Below are 17,664 nucleotides of genomic sequence, written 5' to 3'. Positions count from 1 at the left end.
ATATATCCCCATTAATAGAATATTTAACAATAAATCTAAACACATCAAAACCAACCATCATACTAGGAGACTTCAACCTTCACATGGACATTTCTCCATTATCAAATACATGCCAGACACTAAACGACATGATGGAGGCACTGGGATTCTCTTTAATTACAAATAAACCCAAACACAAAGCAGGCCATTCCCTTGACCTAACATACATCAATCATAGCTTCTTTGAACACATGAATACTAGCTATAGTCAAATCCCATGGTCCGATCACTTCTTAATCCAGTCCAACATTAAATTCACAAAACCAAAAGAAACACAGAAAAATGAGCCCTTAGAATTTAAATTTCGTCCCCCCTTTAACCATGACATACTGAAAAGCAAATTAGAGGATAGCCTATAGGGATGTGAATCATTTTTTGACGATTTAAAATATCGTCCAATATATTTTAAATCGTCAAAAATCGTTAGGGCCACGATACAATACCAATTCCCCCGATTTATCGTCAAAAAATCATAAATCGGGGGAAGGGGGATGGCAGGAAAACCGGCACACTAAAACCCCCTAAAACCCACCCCCGACCCTTTAAATTAAATCCCCCACCCTCCTGAACCCCCCCCCCAAATGCCTTAAATTACCTGGGGGTCCAGCGGCGGTCCGGAAAGGCAGCGGTCCGGAACGGCCTCCTGCAATTGAATCGTGTTGTCTTCAGCCGGCGCCATTTTTCAAAATGGCGGCGCAAAATGGCAGCGGCCATAGACCAACACGATTCGACTGCAGGAGGTCGTTCCGGACCCCCGCTGGCGGACCCTCGCTGAACGACCTCCTGCAGTCGATCTCCTGCCGGCGCCATTTTCCGTACGGAAAACAATTCGCGGCAGGAGATCGTTTTCCGGACCCCCGCTGGACCCCCAGGGACTTTTGGCCAGCTTGGGGGGGCCTCCTGACCCCCACAAGACTTGCCAAAAGTCCAGCAGGGGTCCGTAATGACCTCCTGCAGTCGAATCGTGTTGGTCTATGACCACCGCCATTTTGCGCCGCCATTTTGAAAAATGGCGCCGGCTGAAGACAACACGATTCAATTGCAGGAGGCCGTTCCGGACCGCTGCTGTTCCGGACCGCCGCTGGACCCCCAGGTAATTTAAGGCATTTGGGGGGGGGGTTCGGGAGGGTGGGGGATTTAATTTAAAGGGTCGGGGGTGGGTTTTAGGGGGTTTTAGTGTGCCGGCTCACGATTTTCACGATTTTCACGATACTTTAAACACCCAAACGGCAACAATACGATTCCCTCCCCCTCCCAGCCGAAATCGATCGTTAAGACGATCGAGGACACGATTCACATCTCTAATAGCCTAAAAAACTTTGAACACAAAAACTGTATAAACGCAACAACAGAATGGCGAACAAACACAAGTAAATTGGCAGATGACATTAATCCTACAAGAATGATGCAAATACATGAGCCCAAACAAAAAAACCCTTGGTTTAACGAAAAAATAAAGGAAATCAGACAAAATCTAAGGAAAAAAGAAAAAAAGTGGAAAAAAGACAAATCTGCAGTTAACCTAACTAAATTTAGGAAACAACTAGCCTATTATAAAAAAGTAATTCTTGACACAAAAAAACAATTCTTTAGTTCAAAAATTGAAAAATTTTCAAATAACCCAAGGACACTATTCAACATAGTAAAAAATCTGACCATTGATAAAGCAGAAATACCCCAAACACCACAAGAAAGCAAATGCAACGAATTAGCACACTATTTCTCAGACAAAATCACTAACCTTAGGGCTAAGATTCCGATCCTAAATAAACAAGAAATCAAAATGCAAAAAAGAGATGTGACACAGTTCTCCACATTTGACGAGGTATCACAAACTGAAGTAGAATCCTTGTTAAAAAAAAATTAAACCCTGCTCCACATATAATTGACACCATTCCAACCATAGACATAAAAAAACTAGCTGACATAACCTCCTACACATTAGCAAAAATAATTAATCTATCATTCAATGAAGGAGTAATGCCAGACCCACTGAAGAATGCAATAATCAAACCAATTCTGAAAAAAAGAAATAATGACCCTAACGTCTTAAGTAACTATAGACCGGTTTCAAACCTGCCTATGCTCGCTAAATTAATAGAAAAAGCAGTACAAAAGCAATTAGCAGAACATCTAGACAACAATAACATACTCTACCCATCACAACATGGTTTCAGAAAACACTATAGCACCGAAACATTACTAATCTCACTGATAGATAGCGTACTACGCGGATTTGATAGCGGCAAACACTACGTTTTGATACTACTAGATCTGTCCGCAGCATTTGACACAGTTAACCATAATATACTATTAAAAAGACTGGAAGAAATTGGATTACAAAAACAAACAATTGACTGGTTCACATCCTATCTTACAAACAGATCTTATCAGGTAAAGATAAAAAACACAATATCAGAAAAAAAATGAAGTTAATAGGAGTAGGGTTGTATTAAATGTTAGACTTGCATCAGTTAGAATACTCCTCCTGTACCTCTAGATGTGGGCTAGGAAATAAAACATGTTTTGTATTTGTTTGAATTGTTAAAAAATGTTTCTGATAATTCTTGGTTTATTGTATTTGTAACTAAAGTTATAACTCAATAAAATATAAATTTAAACCCCCCCCCCAAAAAAAACCCCCACAATATCAGACAAGATTGGCCTAAAAACAAGAGTCCCCCAGGGCTCAGCACTCTCAGCGACTCTATTTAACATTCACATGCTCCCCCTCTGCCACCTACTAGCAGGGCTAGGTATTATACATTAGGGGTGTGCATTCGGATTGACCGCATTAGTAAAACGCAACTCATATTTTTTTTTTACTTAAAAAATTGATTCGACATAAACGATCGGATTTCCCACATATCGAACATAGATATGTTCGATATGTGGGAAATCGCGATTGTTGAGCCAAAATAAAAATATAACCCCCCCCCCCCTCCTTAACCCCCCCCCCCCCCGACTTACCACAACTCCCTGGTGATGGAGCGAGGAGTGAGGACGCCATTTCTGCAATCCTTGGCGAGAAGCATGTGACGTCGGTGGCACGTCGAGTGACGCCGGCGTCACGTGATTCCCGGCTCGTTCGCGCCGGACGGCTCGTTCGGCCCAAAAAGAACTTTTGGCCAGCTTGGGGGGGCCTCCTGACCCCCCCAAGCTGGCCAAAAGTTCTTTTTGGGCCGAACGAGCCGTCCGGCGCGAACGAGCCGGGAATCACGTGACGCCGACGTCACGTGATTCCCGGCAAGTTCGCGCCGGACGGCTCGTTCGGCCCAAAAAGAACTTTTGGCCAGCTTGGGGGGGGTCAGGAGGCCCCCCCAAGCTGGCCAAAAGTTCTTTTTGGGCCGAACGAGCCGTCCGGCGCAAACTCGCCGGGAATCACGTGACGCCGCGTCACTCGACGTGCCACCGACGTCACATGCTTCTCGCCAAGGATTGCAGAAATGACGTCCTCACTCCTCGCTCGATCACCAGGGAGTTGTGGTAAGTCTGGAGGGGGGATTAAGGAGGGTGAGGGGGTTTAAATTTTTTTTTTGCACATATGTACATATACCCAACTCATTGGATTTTTTTTATGTCCATATTGGCCGCAAGTGGGACCCCCTTTCGGACATAAAAAATATGAACATAAAATTTTGCTCTGCACATCCCTATTATACACTACATATATGCGGACGACATCCAACTAATTCTACCAGTGGAAGAATCAATTGAGAAAACACTGAACTTTGCAATGATGTATCTAGACATAATAAAACAACTATTATCTCAAATGGAACTAGTAATTAACATAGAAAAAACAGAATTTATACACCTTGAACGAAAAAGCATTGTAAGAATTCAAAATCCAATCAAACTTAAAAATGATAAATTAGTGGAGTTAAACGATAAGGTTAGAAACCTAGGAGTTATTATGGACATCGAAATCAGCCTTAAACAACACATATCAATAAAAGTAAGAGAAGGCTATGCCAAACTAATGGTCCTTAGAAGACTAAAACCCTTATTAACCCAGGAACACTTTCGTACAGTACTACAAGCACTAATATTTGCCAGCACGGACTACTGCAACACACTCTTCCTAGGTTTACCATACACCACAATCAAGCCACTGCAAATACTACAAAACGCAGCTGCCAGAATACTTAATGGAAAAGGCAGAAGAGATCATATTACCCAAACACTTGCGGATTTACACTGGCTCCCAATAGAACAGAGAGTACAATTCAAAACACTTTGCACAATTCATAAATTAATTAATGACGAAAACGCCAACTGGCTAAACACTGCTTTACGATTACATGTCCCACAAAGAAATCTCAGGTCGGCCAGTAAAGCACTGCTAACCATACCCTCAGTCAGAACAGCAAAGTTGACCCAAGTGAGTGAGAGAGCTCTATCTCTGGCAGGACCATTATTGTGGAACACATTACCACTTGAACTGAGATTAATGAAAGAATTAAAACTTTTCAAAAAAGGCCTAAAAACTTGGCTTTTCAAAAAAGCATTTCACAATGAGAGCAATGACTAACAATACATACAGCTGAAAGTCACCAACAAACAGAAAATTGACAATTTTATTATTTGTTACCCATTATTAAATATTAAATTGAAACAGTATACACATATATGATTATCCCAAAATCATATAAATGGTAACCCCAACCCATCTCTCATTTAGAGTATATTACTGAACTATGTAACTGTAAAATATTGGCACACCATGGATAACTTAGAAACCTAACCAACCTATTTTGTGCCGAAATGTAAACCGTTGTGATGGTATATTACTAAACGACGGTATAGAAAATTTTTAAATAAAAAATGTCCGGAAGCCCCGCAATACAAGTGTTATGGTTTTGAAGTGGGAGTGGATTCTCAGGTACTGCAGTGATGGCCACTCCCATGGGGAGGAGCCCCGTGAGGAACCACAGTTCTAGGCTAGACTCTATACACTCAGACACAGAAAATTTGTATTTATTATACAGCTTGGTGGTACTGCCCAGGGAGCGACAGCAGTGAGGTAACCCAGTAGAAGTAGTCCAGGGGTCCTCAGCAGAGGAGACCAGTCCCACATTCGAGTAAATGGTAGGCAGTGTAGGGTAGTAGAGGAAAGTCCCGGATGCAGACTCCGAGCGCTGAAGCTGAAATTGAGGCAGACTGACAAGGTTAGTTACTCACTGAAGTAGATAGCTGTATTGATGAAGATCCTGGCAGGCAGAAGTAGATCAATAAGGCACCAGAGTAGGAAGAGCAGGCTCTCAAGGAGCGAGTACCTGATATCCCAAATAGGTACCTGTAAGAGAAAATAAGGGCCCCCGAGGAGCGGGTACCCAGGTTAGCGATGAATTACTCCGAAGGGCAGAGAGAGGGCTTCCTGTGGCAGCTAGGAAGCGGCAGAGCAGCTTTAACTGGAGGCAGTCCAATCCTTTCTAACTCAGTTTGTTAGCAAACGAAGGGCAGGCTAAATACCAGGATGTGATGACATCACTCGGAGGGTACGCCCCCGAGGTTCCCGCATGACATGGATAAAGATGTGGGTGGCGTGCACGCACACACCCTAGGAGGCCCTCAGGAGAATCATGGGGAATACTGTCACCGTTGCCATTCCAGGGACACCGGAGAGAGAGGCATGAAGATGCGGCAGCAGCCATCTTCCCAAGGCTTGAGGAGAGAGAAGGAAGAAAGATGAGACACAGAGATCGAAGGCATCTGAGACCAACGGACGCAACAACAAGCATAGACCTGTTTTATTCGTCGGAGAGGTTCATCTGGAGTCAGGCGGCCACAGTTGATTTACATTGGTTCCTCAGGCAATTGAGGGGCCGCTAGTAAGGACTTCAACCGGGGACTCAGCAAACGGATTGGCCGTGGAGTAGAAGGTCAGAGAGCTCTTACCTCCTGATGTCATTGCCTAAGATAGTAGAAGATTCTACCGACCAGGGAAATCAGTTCTTCCAGAGATACAAAGATCTCGCGGGCGGCTAGCTCATCTTTAAGGGCAGGAGACAGTACCTCGATGTTAGTGGATCACCCCACCAGGAGGGCAGAGTTAGCAATCTGTTATGGATCTACTCCCCCAGAGGGGAGGTGTTTGCAATCTGGTATCAATCTGGATGCTAAATACTCCTGTAGAAGAAAGAGCTATCATCTGTTATGGATAATCCCCCCAGTAGCACTCACCCCACCTGGAAGTAGAAATTAGCAATATGTATGACTTAGCTCCTTCAGAGGGAAGACAATAGCAATCTGCTGTAAATCACTCCTCGAGAAGAGAGGATAGCAATCTGTTAGTGATGTAACCGCCAGGGAGACAGAATTAGTCTTCTGTAGAATGCTGTTTCCCCAAGGAGAGGAGCTAGTGATATGTAATACTTCATAGGTGTAGTAATCTAATGTGGGATGGCTCCCACAGAGTGGCAGTCAGTACGATACTGCTCTAGTGGTGTAAGAAATAAACACTTAGTAGAAATATTGAATCCCTGGGCCGATGACATATGACAGCGTCCCCAGGAGGAGATCCTGAGAGGGACCACTGGCTAGGCTGGAGTATGAGACAAACACAGATAGTTCTTTATTAAACTAGAAGTTGAACCACCAGAGATGGCAGTAGTGAGCTGATGTGCCCGGCAGGGCTGAAGTCCCTCAGATTACGATCTCTGAGTTGCTGAGCAGTAGAGAGAGACTATAGGTAGTGAGTAGACAGGGTATGCTGGATACATAACCAGTAGAAGATGATACACTCACAATTGTAGATATCTGTAATGGCCTCTTATGCAACAGTGAGTCTTCAGTATATTCAGGAACAGGAGCCATAGACGAGTACTGGTTCCTATAGGCAGTCTGAAATAAGAACTCACAATAGCTGTGTATGGGATGGCTTCTGGAATAGAAGAGAGTCTGTAAAAGATTTTAGGAACATGGGCCTTCGTGGAGTGAGTACCAGTTCCTATCTGCAATATGAAATAGTAATGCACCAGATATAGGTATGCAATAGCTTCTGAGATAGAAGAGGGTTTTTGAAGGGTTTTAGGAACATGGGCTCTCGTGGAGTGAGTACCAGTTCCTATCTGCAATCTGCAATAATAACTCACTATCTCCATACCTGCGATAACGTCTTAGACAGAAGGAAGTCTTCAGAGATTAGCAACATAGGCCCTCGTGAAGCGAGTACCGATTCCTATCTGTAATAGAACTCACAGTGTTCACGTCTGCGATCGCTTCCAGGCAGTAAGGAGTCTTCTGAGCATTCAGGAATGAAGGCCCTCGAGGAGCAAGTACCGGATCCCGTCTTTAGCCATCTGAATTCAAGAAGAGAGCGGGGCCCCTGAGGAGCGGGTACGCCTAGGTAAGTTTGTAGAGGCAGAGCAGCAGAGAAAGATTTCCCCTTGCTAACTTGATTCGTAGTTGCAAGCAAACTTGCAACTACGGATAACGTCACTATGGGGGAACGCCCCCGAGGTTCGCGCCCTTGCTGGTACAAAGTCTGGAGCATGTGTATGCACCCTTACGTCATCAGGAACATGGTGGATCCACAGCGTCAAGCCAGCCCGGGGATTCTGGGGAGGAGAAGCCGTGGCAGCAACTGTCCGTCAGACCCGAAGGGAGTCGCCACAAAGGTAGAGAGGGTAGAGCGAGGGCGAGAACAGGCACGAACGCAACACTCGAGGTAGAGTGCCCGCAGGCAGTCTTCTTGCCAACCCAACTCATTTTCTAGAGTTCTGAACTCCACTATGTATTCAGCGAGCAAGTGCAAATCTTGATGGAGGTGGAATAGGTGGTGGCCAGTGACCGCCTGCTGACCAGGGTCCTCAAAGGTGCATCGGAAGACAGAGATGAACTGTGGGAGCTGGTGAAGAATTGCGTCGGAATGCTCCCAGAGTGGGGAAGCCCATGCCAGGGCCTTCACCTCAAGGCGTGACAGGATGAAGTTGATCTTAGTTGCCTTGTCGGGGAAAAGCGAGGGTTGCAGTGAGAACTGCATATAACATTGATTTATGAAGCCACGACAGAGGCGCAGATCTCCATTAAAATGGGGTGGAACTGGGAGGGCCAGTGGTGCCCATGAGGGCTGGGCGAGTGCCCCTGGGTTGGCCATGGTAGATTCCTCCATTTGAGAAACCATCCTTTCCATGGAGGAGGCCAACACTTCCAGGACCTGTTGTTGCTCTCGGACATGCGTAGCCAGACCAGGGATTGACTGCAAGGCATATGACTCCGCCGAGTCCATGGTCTTGGCAACCTGTTGTGCTGGAGGTGGACACTTGGCCTGGTGCAGGATTGGTATGGCCCTCTGGTCGGACCCAGAGAGTGCCTGCTACCAGGAGTCAGAGCTAAGACTTCCTTAAGAAACCTCTTTAAAGAAATAAACAAAATTTCACCCACATCCTTAGGAAAATCTAATATTCTAACGTTAAGATGTCTTAAATGATTTTTAATCATTTCAAGACGCCTTGAACATGCAAGCTGATCTGTATCAACTATTGTGTTTAATTTTTGAAAATATTTAATACATTTTTCATTCTCCCCCACTCTATGAGAAATATCATTAGATTGTTGTTGAATGTCATTTATCTTCCCTTGAAAAGTTAAAGAAACTTAGTCCATTTTATTCTCAAGCCTGTTTATGGCTAAACTCAGCTCAGATACAACGTCCAAAATTGTTTCAAGAGTTACCATCTCTGGCTGCATTGTACCACACAGCAGTTGGTCTGTTTGTCTAGAGGCATTGGATTCCTGACTCCCTCTCTCAGATGTTTCACCATTCACTGTGGATTCTCCCACCACCTCAACGGAACTCCTTCCCTCCGACATAGTTCCGGAGACAGCTCCCACTTGCCCTATCACACCTAAAAGAACTTAGGGGAGCAATTGGGCAGCGAAAGACCATACCAAGGCCTTCCTATCAAAAAGGGAGAGAATGAAGGCGGTGTTGATAAAATCACTGGAAAACTGTGCTAACTGGATGGTGAAATGCATAAAGTACTGACACTAGGCAAGACTGAGGCAAGACTGTGATGAGGCTAAGACAAGACACATCAGGAACATCGACGAGGATACTTGATGAGTGGACAGAAGACAGCAGAAATAAAACTCGGCATGAAGTGGAATCCGGGCAGCACTCGAAGGGACCTCCGACCTGGACTACAGACTCCAGTGACCCAGTGTGATCGCTGCATCCCCAGCATGGAAAACACACCAGAAGGTCATCTCAAAGTGAAACAGAGGAGGGAAGGTCACAAGGAGTCAAATCCAGAACCAGAATATATGAGGACAAGGCTTTCAGAAGAAGGCCGGAAATGGAGAATGCCTGAAGGCAAGACATCTGAAGACTAGACTTGCAGATCATCTGGAGACAAGGACCTCAGAGACATCTAAGGATGACGACATCTGAAGGCAGATTCATCTAAGGTATCCACGAAAAGGACATCAGAACTTCGAACCTCCAAGGCACTCAATCAAGAGCAACAAGGAGGCACTGAAGGATGAAACATCCGAATGTCAGGATTTCCGGACTTCGGACCTGCAGGGCACTCAGTCAAGAGCATAACGAGGCACCAAGGGACAGAACAACTGGACGTCTAGTGACGAGGACTTCTTCAGATGAAGACATCTGCGAACAGGGCTATCTGTAAACAAAGACATCAGGAGAGGCAGAACATCTGGGAGCAAAGTAATCTGTGAACAGTAACATCTATAAACGAAGACATCTGTGGACAGAGACATCTGTGGACGGAGACACAGGATCTGATGAGAGACCAGGACATGGAATGAAGATGAAGACAAAAGATCAGGAACCACAAAGGAAGACAAGGGCATTCTGCCAAAGAACAGAATGCCTTGAAGAAGCGAAGATGGACATTGGAGCCTCCTGGAAGAAGAGCTGGAACTGAAGAGACTCCAGGAGCAGGCAGCTCCTTGCAAAGAGCTGAAGAGGAAACACCCGGATGAGATCATCAAATGGGGCCGTGGGGACACTCCCACTGCTGGCCCTTTAAGAGGCTGAAGGAGGCACGGCCGCATGCCTAAGGAGGCAGGACCCTGGAGAGTGGCATCCATGTTGCGAGGGAAGGAGCAGGCCCCAATGTCAGCGGCACCCAGCCGCAAAGAAGAGAAGATGGCGGCATCCTGCCACAGGAAGAGGAGCTCCAGGGCGGCCTCCAGGCCGTGGAAGAGCACCTGGTCGACGGTGGCCTCCGGGCCATGGAAGAGTAGCATCGGTGGCAGCCTTCGGGCCGAGGAAGATAAACAGCGGCTTCCAGGTTGCAAAGGAACACCAGTGGCAGCCTAGCCACAAAGAGGAGCAATGATGGCGGCTCGCTCTGCTGTGAGAAGGTCCCACGACGGCAGCGGCCTCCTGGCCATGGAGAGAGAGCGGCGACAGCTCCCAGGCCACATGGCAAGCGGCAGTGTCTGCAGTGAAGATGAGAGGCTGCTCGCGGCTAGACCCGAGAGCAGAATCGTAATAGCATTCAAGAAAAACCTTAATTGCTTCTGGCGGCCAAACCCTTGCGTTGGCTCCCTCCCTGGTAAGAGCCATAAGAGGAGCTGCAATCCTGGATTAGTGTGGTATAAAATGATGATAGTAATTAGCGAACCCTAAGAATCTCTGTATAGTGCAAAGTTCAGTGGATTGTGGTCATTCTTGGTACTGTGGACCTTTTCGGGGTCCATGTGAAACCCCCAATTGGAGACAATATATTCGAGGAATGGCAAACTCTCTACTTCAAAATGGCACTTCTCCAATTTATTTATTTATTTATTTATGTTTTTTATATACCGGTCTTCTTACATTATGGGGTAGATTTTAAAAGAAGCGCGATCAGCCTACTTTTGCTTGCGCATCAGACTCAAGCAAAAGTACGCTGGATTTTAGTAGATACGTGCGGAGCCGCGCGTATCCACTAAAATCCTGGATCGGCGCACGCAAGGCTATCGATTTTGTATAGCCTGCGCGCGCCGAGCCGCGCTGCCTCCCCCTGTTCCCTCCAAGGCCGCTCCGAAATCGGAGCGGCCTCGGAGGGAACTTTCCTTTGCCCTCCCCTCACCTTACCCTCCCTTCCCCTACCTAACCCACCCACCCGGCCCTGTCTACACCCCCCCCTTACCTTTGTCGGGGGATTTACGCCTCCCGGAGGGAGACGTAAATCCCCGCGCGCCAGCGGGCCTGCTGCGCGCCGGGCCGCGACCTGGGGGCGGGTACGAAGGGTGCGGCCATGCCCCTGGGCCGTAGCCACGCCCCGTACCCGCCCCCAAAACGCTGCCGACACGCCCCCGAAACGCCGCGACGACCGGGCCCGCCCCCGACACGCCCCCCTCCGAAAACCCCGGGACGTACGCGAGTCCCGGGGTCTGCGCGCGCCGGTAGGCCTATGTAAAATAGGCTTACCGGCGCGCAGGGCCCTGCTCGCCTAAATCCGCCCGGTTTTGGGCGGATTTAGGCGAGCAGGGCTCTGAAAATCTACCCCACTATGCAAATCAAATCGGTTTACAGAGAACCATTGAAAGGTTTGCTTGGGAGCAATTACATATAACGAATAACTTTTTGAACAAACAGATAAATAGAACTTTTTAAACAAAAGTTAAATAGAGAAATATATTAGACAAATACACTGAATTATAAATGTCTAAATGTCTTAATGTTTTAAATAAAACTTTTAAATAGCTTTTATAAAGGATGAAGAAATAAAAATAGATAGCCAAAGGACAACGTCTAACTCAAACATGGTATTAGGAATTATTCCTATTCCTAAATGTATAGATGTCTTGCTGGAAAACAGAAGTCATTGGAAAACTAACTTCTGCTTGAGTGCATCGACTGAACCATTGTGGGAAAGAAAATGAAGAGGAGGGGAGGAGGGTGGAGCTGGATATATGCATTTTAGAGCGTGGCAGATATAAAAATAACAAATTGAAAGCTGCTTGTGAGTAGTCAGGGAAATGCTTGACTTAATAGCCAAGTTTTCAGATTTTTCTTGAATGACTGGTGGGAGGAGTCTTGTCTTAGTTCTAGTGGTAGTGAATTCCATAGAGAAGGGCTTGCGGTAGAAAAAGCTCTATTCCTTAACGGAGTTTTGGCTTGAGGGATGACCAGGGTGTTTTGGTAGGCTTTTCTGATAGGTCTTGTTGATTTGATGGTGCGTATATATATATTTATATTTAGCATATAATTTATTTTCTCACAGTCATTGAAGAGCAAGTTGGACACGAGAGCGATTGGAGTAAAGATCTCGAGAAAAAACAAGGATATCATCAAGACAGATGACCACACAGCGGTATAAGAGGTCCAGAAACACATCATTCATAAGATGCTGGAATACTGCGGGGGCACAACAAAGACGAAAAAGGCATTACTTGATACTCATAATGGGGCAGATTTTCAAAGGCTATGCGCGTAACCCGAGAAAATCTGCCCCTGCACGCGCCATGGCCCAATACATGGCTTATGACCCATGGCTTTCAAAAATGGGCGGCCGGGGCGGGGCAGGGGCATGGTGGAGGCTTGGGGGTGCTCCGGGGGTGGGGCCGGGGCATGGTGGTGGTTCGGGGGTGGGGCCGAATTCTCTGGCACAGCAGCCTGTGCCAGGGGATGGCGAACTGGCATGCACAAGTTATGGCTGCCAGAGGCAGGCATAACACAGCGAGATAAGATAGGGGGGAATTTAGGTAGGGCTGGGGGGTGGGTTAGATAGGAGAAGGGAGGGAAAGGTTGGGGGGAGCAAAGAAAAAGTTCCCTCCAAGGCCGCTCCAATTTCGGAGCGGCCTTGGAGGGCACGCCGGGTAGCATGCACAAATGTAGCCCTTGTGCTTAAATTTTAAAATCGGCCCCAATGGTTGTCTCGTGTGTTAAAAGCCATTTTCACTCATCTCCAGATTTTATACGGATTTAATTGTAGGCCTCCCAGAGATCCAGCTTAGTGAACACCCGAGCTGTTGTAATCGATTGAAAAGTTCAGTAATGAGTGGCAGAGGGTTGTGGTCCTTTTTGGTTATTGCATTCAGGTCCCGGTAATCAGTGCAAGGCCAGAGTGATCTGTCCTCTTTAGAAACAAAGAAGAATCCCGCCCCTTCAGGAGAATTGAAGGTCTGATGAAACCCCACTCCAGATTCTCTTTGATGTATTGGGCCATGGCTGCAGTCTCTGGTATAGATAAAGGATAGATCCTCCCAGACGGAGAAGTGATACCAGGTATAAGGTTGTTGGCACAGTTGTAAGGGCAATGAGGGGGTCATTCTTTGGCCTTGGTCTTGGAGAATACATCTGAAAAATCGGCAAACTGCGGTGGTAGTCCTGGAGGCCAATAATAATCCAGGCACAGGATGGACCTGCCTGAGGCAGGAATCATGGCACTGGGGTTCCCACTTGGATAACTCTACTGACTCCCAGTTGAATTGATGTTGCAACCAGGGGACTCCTAAGACAATAGGATGGTCTGCCTTTTAGATCACCAGGAAGGTTATGCTTTTCATATGGAGGATTCTTGTGCGAAAGCGGATGTTAGCCGTGGAGGTGATGATATGACCTGGAAGCGGTTTTCCATGTATGGATGAGATAACCAATGGTATCTCCCAAAGAACTACTGGGAGTTCCAAGTGTTTGAGTGCTTTCAAGATGGAACTCCCTCCTGCTCCGGAATCCACGAGGGCTGTCATCAGAAACTCGTGCTTGTCCATGCAGAGGGTAATAGCTAGAGTAATTTGGGGAGCTGGTGCAGTCAGACCCAGGAGCAACTCCCCACTAGCTCCTAGGTTCACCCATTTCCTGGTTTCTGTATGCATTGTGACAGGTGATGCCCTGTTTCGCCACAATAGAAGCACAGCCCCAAGGTTCGATGGCAAAGTTTTTCCTCTGCAGAGAGGTGAGTCCTTCCCAGCTGCATGGGTTACTCAGTTGGCAAAGTGTTAGGGGCAGCCAACGAGGGTCCAATCAATGGGTGGAAGAAGGCTGGGGCCAATATCACCAGTCATTGTGGTTTGAGTTCACAAGATCGCTGCTGTAGTCTGTGATCAATCCGACCCATTAGGTTGATTAAATCCTCCAAGGAATTAGCAAATCCCTGGCTGCCAGTTCATCTTTAATTTTGGGGGAAAACCCCTCCAAGAAGATGCACCAAAGACTGTCCTCTCTCCACCACAGTTCGGTGGCCAGGGTTTGAAACTCAATGGCATAATCCATGAGAGGACGTGTTCCTTGGTGAAGATTCAGGAGATTCGTGCTGGCTGTAGCAAGTCTGCCGGGTTTATAAAAAACTTGCTTGAAGGCTTTGACGATTTCTTGCAGATTCTGAAGTAATGGGTCCCCTCACTCCCAGAGAGGAGAGGACCAGGCCAAGGCTTTCCCTTCCAGGAGGGAAAGGATATAGGTAGTCTTACTGAGTCTGAGGGAAACTGCTCGGGTTGAAGGGCAAAAACCACTGGCTCAGGAACCCCTTGCAAAGAGCCAGATTTCCCGTGTACCTTGTTGGTACAAGCAGATGAATTATAGGTGCGGAAGTCACTGTAGCAGATGCCTCCAGAGGAGGGGAAACTGTAGGGGTGGCTGCGGCATCCAAACATGTACTCAAATGCTCTAAGGAATTGGCAAGGAGTTCCAAACATTGTTGCTGTTGTAGAATCAACTGAGCTAATCCTGGAATAGTTTGCAGGCCTGAGAGATCTACCGGGTCCATGGACTCAGTAATCTGTTGCATTCGTGGACCCTTGTGCCAAGGTGAACTTGTTACTACCCGCAAGGAAGGCTCTTGCTGGTCCTTACCGTAGGCTGGCAGTGCTGGTTACCGGGAAGGCTTTCCAGGATCCTTAAGACCAGGTTTCACAGAAGCAGTCAGGAGGCGGGACACTGTTGGAGTAGGCGGTCAGCAACGAAAGGGGTCCAAGATCAGGCCAGACAACAGCAACAAGTCCAGAGCACAATCCAAGGGTCAGGGCAGGCAGCAAGCAACAAGTCCAGTAGACAATCCGAGGTCAGGGCAGGCAGTGAACAGTGGTTCCAGTAGACAATCCAAGGTTGGAGCAGGTAGCGAGCAGCAAGTCCAGTAACATTCCAAGGTCAGGGCAGGCAGCGAGCAGCGAGTCCAGTAACAATCCAAGGTCATGGCAGTGTTATGTTTTGCCAGCTGTGGGACAGCCCTGCGACTGGCCACACTCATCCCAGGGCACAAACACAGCCAAGACATGGATGCCACCAAGGCTCCTCTTTACAGGAGTCTTCCTGCCTTGCCACCAGCATGTTGCATGTTCCTGCTTCATTCCTGCCTATCCTGCCTTGTTCCAGCCTGCCTTGCCTCATTACTCTCTTACTTTGTTCCTGCCAGCCCAATCTAGTCCAGCTTTGCCTGCTGTCTACTTTGCCCTGCTCCTGCAATTATCCTGTCCTCCTCCTCCTAGACTGATACTTGTGATCTGACCTTGCCTGATGCTGTCTGATCTCTGTCTGCCCTGTCAATTGCCTGGAACTGATGCTGCCTAATTTTCACTTGCTATGATCATTGCCCTGAACTTACACTGCCTGATCTCCGCCTCTTCTGACCACTGCCCAGACCTGACACTGCCTGATCTTCATCTGCCCCGACCATTGCCTGGATCTCATCACCACTTTTTGCTGCCTGCCTTGACCTTGTTCCTAACTTTGCCTATCCAATCTTTCCAGGACCATCACCTAAGTTCTGCCGTCCACCTATACACAAGGGCTCAACCTGCATGAAATGGAGTTGGTATAGATAAATCTCTACCTTGCCCCAGCATGAGCAAATTTTCCAGGTGTTAGTGTGAGCCTAACAGGTTCGCTTGTGAAATTGTGTCATCCACACTAAAGCTAGAAGGGCTCATGCTCTGTGACAAGTTGGAAGCAGCTCAGCCAAACTGCAGGCATCCTCCAGGGTCTGGCCGGCCAGATGGATGGTTTACAGGCCTGTTTTCTGAAATTGGCACCACCTCCACCACCTGCACCAGCTCCAGTCCATGCTCCTGGAGCTATACGATACCTGTTGTGTCCATCGTTTCTCGACGCCCTCCTCACCTCTTTGGTGACTCCCTCTTCATCCGCGGGAAGATTGGCTGCCTCAGCGTCCTTCTGCCGCAGTCCTCCGGCGTCCCCGGAGCAGCACAACACTATGTTCCGCCATCTTTCCTGGAGGCCTAGGGGCGCGCACGCGCGCGCAGCACGGCCCCGACTGAAGTACCGCCAAAGACGTGAACTTCAGGGGCGTCCCCCTGAGATGACGTCATCCGCTGCTGATATTTAAAGGTCTTCTGAACACTGACTATTCAAGTTAGCAAGGAAATGATAAAGGAAACGGATTGGATTTCCAAGCTACTCTGCCTCCTCGGACTTACCAGAGGTACCCGCTCCTCGGGAGCCTCGCTCTTTCTTTTGCTTTCCAGGTTATTGATGGAACCGATACTCATTCCTCGAGGGCCTATGTTCCTGGACTACCTGCTGATTCTCTTCTGCTTAGAAGACATTGCTACCTGCTGCATCTGTGAGTTACCATCGCTCTCTCTGAGCTTTCCCTGGAACCAGGTACTCGCTCCTCGAGGGCCTAGCCCTTTCCAGCTCCTGAGCTACCTGAAACCATTATGTGAGTGTTGTCATCTAGCACTGTTCCTGAACTCTGCCTACTCTATCAACTCACTATCTGAAGTTTTTCAACAGCTCAGCCATCCAGGGATTGCTGTTCCAGTATCAGAGGGATTACAGCCCACCCGGGCTCTTCAACTCACTTCTGCCACCTCTGGTGGTTTCAAAACCAGTTTAATAAAAGAACCTGTGTGTGTCTGTCTCAATATTAAGCCTAGCCGGTGGCACCTCTCGGGATTTTCCCCCGGGGGTGTGGTCATCAGCCACCGGCCCAGGGATCCACCTACAAACACCTACAATCAGTAATAGATTGCTATCCCAGCAGTCTATTGACAACAGATTGCTAACTCCTCTTTGCAACAGGAGCCATTGATTGTAATACCTGGCATCACCGCCCAGATATGATAAAGATCCTAAAACCTGCATAGAATTTTTAAATCAGTGTCTTATGCACTTTAAGCTGCAACCTTCCAATTTCCCATCTGACCTGACCAAGATCACTTTCATAATGTTGTTTTTTTTACTAGTTCGGTCCTAGCATGTGGGCCTCTCCTCTATGGCAATGAGATGATCCTCTCATGACGAATTTAGAAGAAACCCTAAGGCACTTCCAAATTGTCTTTGATGAACCCAGCAGCTCCTCTTCGGCCACCACTAACTCAAACAAGGGGCTAGGACCATTAACGAGTAGACCATTCAGTTTTGAACATTAGCTTCTGAATTGTGTTGGAAGGAAGAAATCCTTACAGCTGTTTTTTTGGCAAGAACTGGCAGAACGCATCAAAGATGAGCTTTCAGGCTGAGAAGTTCCTACGGGTCTTGAGGAGCTCATCACCCTGAGTATAACGATAGGTATCAGGTTTCAAGAACATGCCAGAGAGAAAGACACCTAATGGCATCACCTGAAGTTTGCTCCCAGATGTCATGGATTGTGAGCCCTTAGGATTGTGGTGTGGTTGATACAGCCTAGTAGGTGAATCCACTAGGCCCACACCGACAGTAGGTGGACACACTCTGGGACTGGGACTGGGCTTCACCTGTAT

The 17,664-nt window shown here is 47.4% G+C and overlaps 1 protein-coding gene across 2 annotated transcripts in view; it reads right to left on the bottom strand.

The window, feature by feature from the left end:
- The window catches only part of CFH (complement factor H), a 633,102-nt gene that overhangs the window by 405,969 nt on the left and 209,469 nt on the right, over positions 1-17,664 (bottom strand). The gene's annotated exons all lie outside the window — the stretch shown is intronic.

This window comes from Rhinatrema bivittatum, chromosome 10 (assembly GCF_901001135.1).
Source record: "Rhinatrema bivittatum chromosome 10, aRhiBiv1.1, whole genome shotgun sequence".
Lineage (NCBI taxonomy): Eukaryota > Metazoa > Chordata > Amphibia > Gymnophiona > Rhinatrematidae > Rhinatrema > Rhinatrema bivittatum.
The sequence above is the reverse complement of the archived record's forward strand: the minus strand, read 5'-3'. Positions and strand labels throughout refer to the sequence as shown.